Here is a 7,880-nt window from a genome sequence, read left to right on the forward strand (position 1 = left end):
GAGTGCTCATCGCGCTAGCCAGCCGCATGGCATGGTCTATTTTATTATAGTGTGCTTTTAGCTGGCATTTTAAGCAAAACGTTTGCCTCATCCGATTCAGTGTGTTTTGGTCACCGGTCAGGCGCTATTTGCAGGTATTTCTAAGTTTATATAGGGCAAACAGAGAGATCAGTAAGGTTTGTTTACAAATTATTTTAGGCAGGACCTGAACAATCGATGAAATCGATAATCGATGGCAATCGATAACAATCGATATCAATTAATCGATTGATATTGATAATCGATGAGCAATCGATCACGAAAATTTTTGTGATTATTGATTACCATCGATTATCAATATCAATCGATAATCGATGGGAATCTATCAATTAACATAATGAATTGTAGCCTGCGTAGCATGGCGGTTTTGGTTGGGCGCGCTAAGTAATAAAGGCGGGCGAGGGCAGAGAAACCGCGAGGAGATTGGGGCGGGAGCAACTTGAAAAACCGCCTGCACGGACGGGGGGCTTTTTTGAGTCGGTCCGTAGGCCAGCGTACGGAACGTTCCGATTGGTTCGGAATGTTCGCCTGTCAATCAAATATTTTGGTAATCTCCCATGGGAGAGTTTCGAGGGACTGAACAAATCATCTCCGCAAAACAAAATCAAAATATCAAAGAAGCGTTGACCGGAGCGTCGTCGATCTTGAATATTTGACGGGAAAACAGGGCAATTGTATTGAAGCCTAAACAGGAAATGGCCATTTACAGTCTTCTTCAAAGGAGAGATGTCATGGAAATTTTGTCAACAAGATTTGGCAAGAGCATGATCTTTTCTGTCTTTGCTATGGCCAAAGAAGAAATATCCTCATCGAAAACCTGTATGATCACAATTTCCCCTCTAAAAAGTACTATCGACGACCAGATATCTGAAATGTTGTCGCTGAGCTGTACAGCAATGGACCTTATGACAGAAACAGTAAATTTCAGTGCCTCGAGAAAGTTCACCTCAATTTTCTCTATTACTCGGTGTTAGAGAATAACGTACTCCAGCGAAATATATCGAACGGCGTCCGCGATTGTGGTCGATGAATCGCATACAGTAGAAGAAAGACGCACAGCGTAATTCTCCATACTTTTTTGCTTGGTGTAGCTTAAGTTTAAGCTACAACTCAAATCTCAAGATCGCGCTATACGTAAAAATACAACATCCTGCAAACAACACTTAAAAAGCTGGGCCCAGCGTCAAAACATTCACGGACAAAGAAACTACAAACCAAGGCTTTTTTTTTTTTTTTAGTTGTCCAGATCCAGGCATTTTAGTCGGAAAAGACCAAAGAAACTAAAATATTTATTTAGCCGTAATAAAAAGCTTTAGTAAATTAGTACTTTACAACTGCATCTGAGATCAACAAATTCTAATTAGCAACATTAACATTAACCACAGGAAATAATTACTCAATACGGATGAAACAAACCAACTTCTTGACCTCTAAATAAATGTAAGACTTAGTGCAGCAAAAAAAAGATCTACTCAGTCAAGTTTAGAACGCAGTGTAGTCACCTATGCGCGAGATAGCCACAAAGAAAAAAACCTGTGTTTGTTCAAGCAAACTCCAATTCCGGCCAAGGTCACGTTTTACACTATATCACGAGCTTTTGTGTCGTGTTTAGGCTGTCAACACTTTATTTCTGATTGGCTGGGAAAACTGAAACCAAACAAGTTGTCAACAGGATGTCAAAATGAGTTGAAGGGGGCGGCAGTTGAAAAGGCCATGAATCCGGGCAGGCGGTTTTTATTTTTCTCGCGCCTTCGCCGCTCGTTCTCGCGCGCCTCGCGCGCGAATTTCGCGGCTACGCCGCTCCTGCGCCCGGCTCGACAAAACCGCCATGCTACGCAGGCTAAATGAATTGTTACCAATACGCAATATCAATGGATTACCTATTCAGTCAAACATTTCAATTGTCAATTTCAGCGAGTACTAATAAAGTTACACATTTTGATATCATTGCTCTTGGGAATTCCACATGGAAGATCGAGGTGGACGTGGGCGTCTGCACAGACATATAAAGAAAGAAGGAGAAAAAGAAATAACAATAAGCTTAATCGTGTTTGAAAGATAATTATTTGTGCTGTTTTACACGGTGCCACATCGATGAACAATTCTCAAACTTTGCTACTGAGGTTTAAAAATAATATACGATCTGCGTACACTCCCGCGATACCTGAAGATACCAAGACATGAATTTAGTGCCAATCGATGGCAGTTGATGAAGTTCGCAACCACCTAAGTGTGCTAATCAACAGTAATTAATCGATTAATCGATTGATTTTCCGATCATCGATTTTCATCGATTGTTCAGGTCCTGTTTTAGGATACCGATCCGAGACTGGTTTGCTAGAGTGGGTACGTAAAAATACGCGTAGTTAAAACGTTTGTTTCAAAGCAGGACAGGGTTGTTAATCTTATTCTTATCGGCTGCAACATATATCTGAGGAATACCAGAGAATAAATATCAATTATGGGGATACATAAAATCGAACAAAAACGACTCACGCTTCGCGAACAATTAATCTTGAGTTATGTAAATTTCCTTGCGTGCATCTTACTAGCTCGCTTCCGGTTCTGCACTCACGGTATATCGGCATCTTTTTACTTCCTGATGGCAGAGGGCTATTAGGGGCTAGGGGATTCCCCCAAATCATGTCGCGCGCTCCAATTGGCGGAGAAAAAGGTTAAGTGACATCAAATCGAGAACAATGCAAGTTTATATATTAAAACATGCTCCCCAACCGAACATCGCCAATCCTACCAACATACCACAGACGACTCGACACACGCGCTGAGCTCACTGCACTTGTAGCATTTTCTTTATATTATGGAAGCAAGCAATGAATGTTTTATTTGTCGCTTTGTACTGACACCGACGGAAGAAAATCACACAATCTGCTTGAACTGTACCACAAGACTTTATATGAGGGATAATACGAGGTATGATTTATCAGTTCTACGGAGTTTTTTCTCAAGTTCAAGGATCGGTTTCTTTGCCCATGCTTTTCACAATTTTCGTCCATAGTTTCAGTCAATCAATAATCTTACCGACTAATTCTGTTCATTGAGCTAGCTTTTTAATTTACAATGTGAATGATATATTTTATGTTTCTGGCGAATTTAGATACTAACAAATAGTGCAAAATAGCGAGAGCAGGGACGATAGAATTAGTACATGATCGTGCTTAAATGGTCGGCCGTCAGCCTCCCACGCAAAGGCACAAGAATTCGTCACGCGTTCCTGACCCACGAACGGGCCCGCGCCGCTATAACACCCACCCCACTGTGGGGGGTTTTTGACTGTCGATTTAACCAATCAGCGATGTCGGAGGATTCCCCTGGCCTCATGAGACACTTTTTTTTTTTAAATTCAATTAATTGATTAATTAATTAATCATTATTTATTATTTATTTTGTATTTTATTTATTTCTATTTATCATTTTTTTCATATTCGCCCCCTTGCTTACAAGATGAGTTAAGACCAGTTAAGTAAGGCTAGTGGTCTACTCTATACCTCATAGCTTTTCGTACAAACATGAAAGGCTATTCTATACATTATGAACGGCAACAGCACAGAACTGGAACAAGTCGTCTACACACATCGAACATCGTGCCGAAGCGGCAAGTTGGCCGAGAGGTTTTGGTGCACTAAATCCCAGTCCTCACTTCTTACAAACGTTTGCGTCTCAGTGGCCCTTCCTTTCCTCCCTCCTACCCATTCACCTAGTAACTAAGAAATTGTTTCTGTATTAGTTCTGCCACATCGCTTTTGCGTAGAATCAGACTCGGTCGTACTATGATGTCTGCTGATACATGATAGGACTGAATAACAGGGTCCGGTAATATCGGCTATTATGCGTTTCAGATCACTGAAAACACAGTTGAGAAGTTTAATAATAATATGCTTTTGCCCCCTCTTCAGCATCAACATTTCTGCAAGGAATTCAAGCAACAACAACAACAACAACAACAAAAACGAAACTTTTCCTTCACATTAAACGTCACTCTAACTTCATAAAAACACCACCGGCCAGTTTTGCAATTTAATAAATTTGTTTTATTTCATTTTAAGTTATTCTGAAAGTTTTTTCTCAGACAATTTTTATCCTTTTAAGAAATCTTCTCATTTTTCTAAAATATTTGCATAGATAACAGCCTCGCCGTAGGGTTAACGAGTAAATTGGTTTGATCACTTGCTATTGTTAGTAATTATCTCATTCTTGTCACGCACAGAAATTTATTGGTCCCAATGACCAAAAAATCCATATAAAATTTGCGTTACATCAGGTTGACGTCAAACTTGGCACTGAAGAATTTTATAGAATTAGCCAATCACTGGCCATGTTTCATGGCGATTGCTTGAATAAATTATTTAAACCGCATTTTATTATGCACAATTGATCGGGAGCGTAATGGTCTTGGGCAGCGGGTGTGCTCGTTTTAGGGAAACAAGCTCAGAAGAAGCTTCGCCTCTGGTCTACAATGGTGGTAGCGATCCGGATGGCATATAGGATAGTGAAGAAAGTGAAGTAGACCGCCTTCGTGTCAATAAAGGTGAGTGAGAATGAAAGTTTTACATACGACGCCGCGCATGTCACGAGCAAGTCGGAACATATGTCCTTGAATTGCGGGAAATGTAATCTTTATCCTCTCGTTACGCTTGAATTCTTGTTTATTTCGTCAAAAGATCTTTCTTAGTTCGCATTTGGGGGTGAATAGCTCTGTAATGTTGTTTAGAAATGTTTTGAGGCATAACTGTGAAAAGACTCGATTTAGTGTGTTTTTGTGACGCGGAAGTCTCAAGTTACTTCGAAAATGCATCATGTTACTACCAGTACTAGGGAGCTGAAAGGTAAATATGGCGCTCCATTTTATGTAACCTGAGATCAGGTCTTATTTTCGTTTCGCAGACCCCTGGGTATAGTAATATACCTTTATGATAATGAGTTTGAAACAAAGGAAAATAAAATTTGAACCCAGGATAAAATTGAACCACAACAATTATGCAATCTCACTATGGCACATAGATGGGAACCATAAGTTGATAAGGTTCTGATAAATATACCTGTTGTACAGTATTCATTGTCATAGTTTCTCTTCAGTGATCTTGTGCCTGGGACTATAAGTAACTGTCATGTATTGTTGAAGTTAAACACAATCAAACTTCTGCTCAGTGGACACCTCCTGTAACCACACACACCTTTTCTCCTAAAAGCAAACACTGCATAATGTAACCCGTGGCCACAACACCAGCTAATGCAAGACTTTTTAAACTGTGTTTTAACTAGAATTTAAGACATTATACATTGATCATGATGGATAACTGTTTCCCTTTCCTCATCTTTTTTTAACCCCTTGCAGGTAAATCCAGACATGCTTAGGAACGATGCCCTTACAGGGGCTTTTATTTCTTGTTAAATGTCATTCTTGTATGTAAATTAAGGGGTTTTTTTAACAGCTGGAGAATTGCTATCCATGGAGGAATTGATGGCTTTTCTCGAATCCCAGTCTATTAGAAGGCCTCAAATGACAACAAAGTATGCAAGCACTCTTCTTTTATGCTTCATGAAGCTGTATCAGAGTATGGCCTTCCATCTCGGGTCCACTTTGAGAAAGGAGGGGAGAACACAGATGTAGCAACCTATATGCTTATTGTACTCACATTCAGCGAGGGCCAGGCAGGGGAAATATGATAACAGGTACAGAGTACTGAATCATGATTCCTTTGGTTAGACTACAAGTAGTCCCCGTTTTTTCTCAGGGATAGTAGAGCACATTTTCTCTCTCCCCACGTCCTTCCTTTTTCATGTGGAATGATTTTTATGCCTGCTCATGTTTCACTCGCTCTACTATCCCTGAGGAAAAATGGGGACAACTCGTAATCTATCTTTCCTTAGCTAGATGACCTTTTTTGGGTTTGTAATAGATGGGATCTTGAATTCAGAGTATACTTCAAGATCCTGAATGGGTTTTAAAAAAATATAATAATGAAATACGTTATTTAACTTATAGGATCATGAACTAATCTTGAGGATTTCTAGACAAGGAGAAATCATGCTGTATGAATAGTATTATTTTACTGTTAATAACTCACGACTTTCATTAAATTAGTTTAGGGGCCCCTGTTTTCATAAATTATGCTTGTCTTTGTTATTAAGAATGAGCCTGGTGATTGCTTTCCCCAAATTAGGTTGTAACTTTTTGTGAGTAAGATGGTAAAGAAACTATTAAGCCTGGAAGGAATCAAGAGAGTATTAAACCTTAATTAACCTGCAGAAATTCTTTCATTTCTCCTTTTCTTTCCTTTTTTTTAGATGGGGGGGGGGGGGGGGGGGGGGGGCAAGTTGCTGAACAAAGAAAAAATGCCTTTCATCTGCTCCCCCCTCAGTTGCTTACTGTCAACAGTGATGTTTTCTTGTTCTATGCTAATAACATATGTACATGTATGTAACTTACACTTAAGTCAAGGTTTACCACAAGTCCACGTGGCTTGTTTAAAAACTTCAAGCAAAAACCATAATGTTCATGCAACTGTGGGCCAAGCCACCTATTTATAAAGGAATCAGTGAGGTACACTACATGTATAACAATTATATTTTACTGATTGATTGTATTACTCCCTAAGTGATTTAAATATTATGTATCCCAAAAGAGAAGAGGGACTGCCACAAACTATTACTCATAAATTATGTCTTTTATTCTTCTGTTTGCATTTACACTGTAGGTATTCAACACCGATTGTTATATAATATTTTACAGTTAATGAAATAAAATAATATTTTTTAACCTATAGAATTTTATTCTTTGCAATCACCAGGAAAGAGCACACACAATCAAAGGATTGAACGACTTTGGAGAGACTTATGATGGATGCCTTTGCCTCTTCCATGAACTCTTCTATACCCTGGAAAAACAAGGTTTTGTTAAATGCAGATGATGATTGTCAACTCTGGTGCCTACATTTTGTGTTCCTGCCTATCATCAACAGACATCTGAGTAATGGGTTCACTATCCATTATGTAAAGAAAGAAACAAAACGCCCATGCAGTTATGGATTAGTGGATGGCAAGAGGCATGGGGATTTCATGGTCCTGAGGGTGAAGTGTTCCTGAGGTATGAGACATGTCTGGTTTCATTTAATCAACATTACTTGTGTCAAATGCAATAATTAATAAATGTAACTAATAATTATGATGATCAATCTCTATCCTCAGCCCAGCATTGCATGACATTGAGGATTAATGCAGCACGTATGTAACAAACTGCTTACAATAATCATTTTCTTTTTAGGGCGATTATAGCAACCATGGGATTGACAGGCAAGGTCCCATTCCAGAACAATGCCCTGATTATGTTGAAGTTCCGGACACAAACTGCCAATTCACTGAGGAGGAAATGCATCTCCTACCAGTTACAGACAATTTAACATATTTAGAGAGGGTTGAAGTATTCAACCAAATCAATAAGTTATTGTAATAAGAAACACCATCAAGCTAGAGTCATTGAGGTAACGAGAAATGAACAAACAAAGAACAAAGAAGTCTTTTGTTTATTTAAAGTAACAGCAATTTTTTCAAACTACTTTTAATCTTTTGACATATAATCAGACATGTACAGAACTGGAACAATAAATTGCATATTCTATTTGGGATAGTCACTGTGTTGTTCACATAAAGATCCATACCTTCAAAATAGGTCTTTTGGTTTCAACCTTTCGGATCATTACTACCATAAAAATTCCCTTAAACCAACATCAAAAGTGAACTTTTAATCTTTGATGATAATCTTTAGGAAATCAAAATTCGCTGCCAGGCTTTACCGAAGTGAGCAGCTTGTAGTAGCATTCAGA

The 7,880-nt window shown here is 38.8% G+C and overlaps 1 long non-coding RNA gene across 1 annotated transcript; it reads left to right on the forward strand.

Moving 5' to 3' along the window:
• The first annotated feature begins 4,446 nt into the window (after positions 1 to 4,446).
• Positions 4,447 to 7,573, forward strand: LOC140922224 (uncharacterized). The gene is made up of 4 exons (XR_012164085.1): positions 4,447 to 4,585; positions 5,490 to 5,730; positions 6,849 to 7,144; positions 7,322 to 7,573. It is a non-coding gene; the product is annotated as an uncharacterized lncRNA (long non-coding RNA).
• Positions 7,574 to 7,880: the final 307 nt, after the last annotated feature.

This window comes from Porites lutea, chromosome 13, assembly GCF_958299795.1.
Source record: "Porites lutea chromosome 13, jaPorLute2.1, whole genome shotgun sequence".
Lineage (NCBI taxonomy): Eukaryota > Metazoa > Cnidaria > Anthozoa > Scleractinia > Poritidae > Porites > Porites lutea.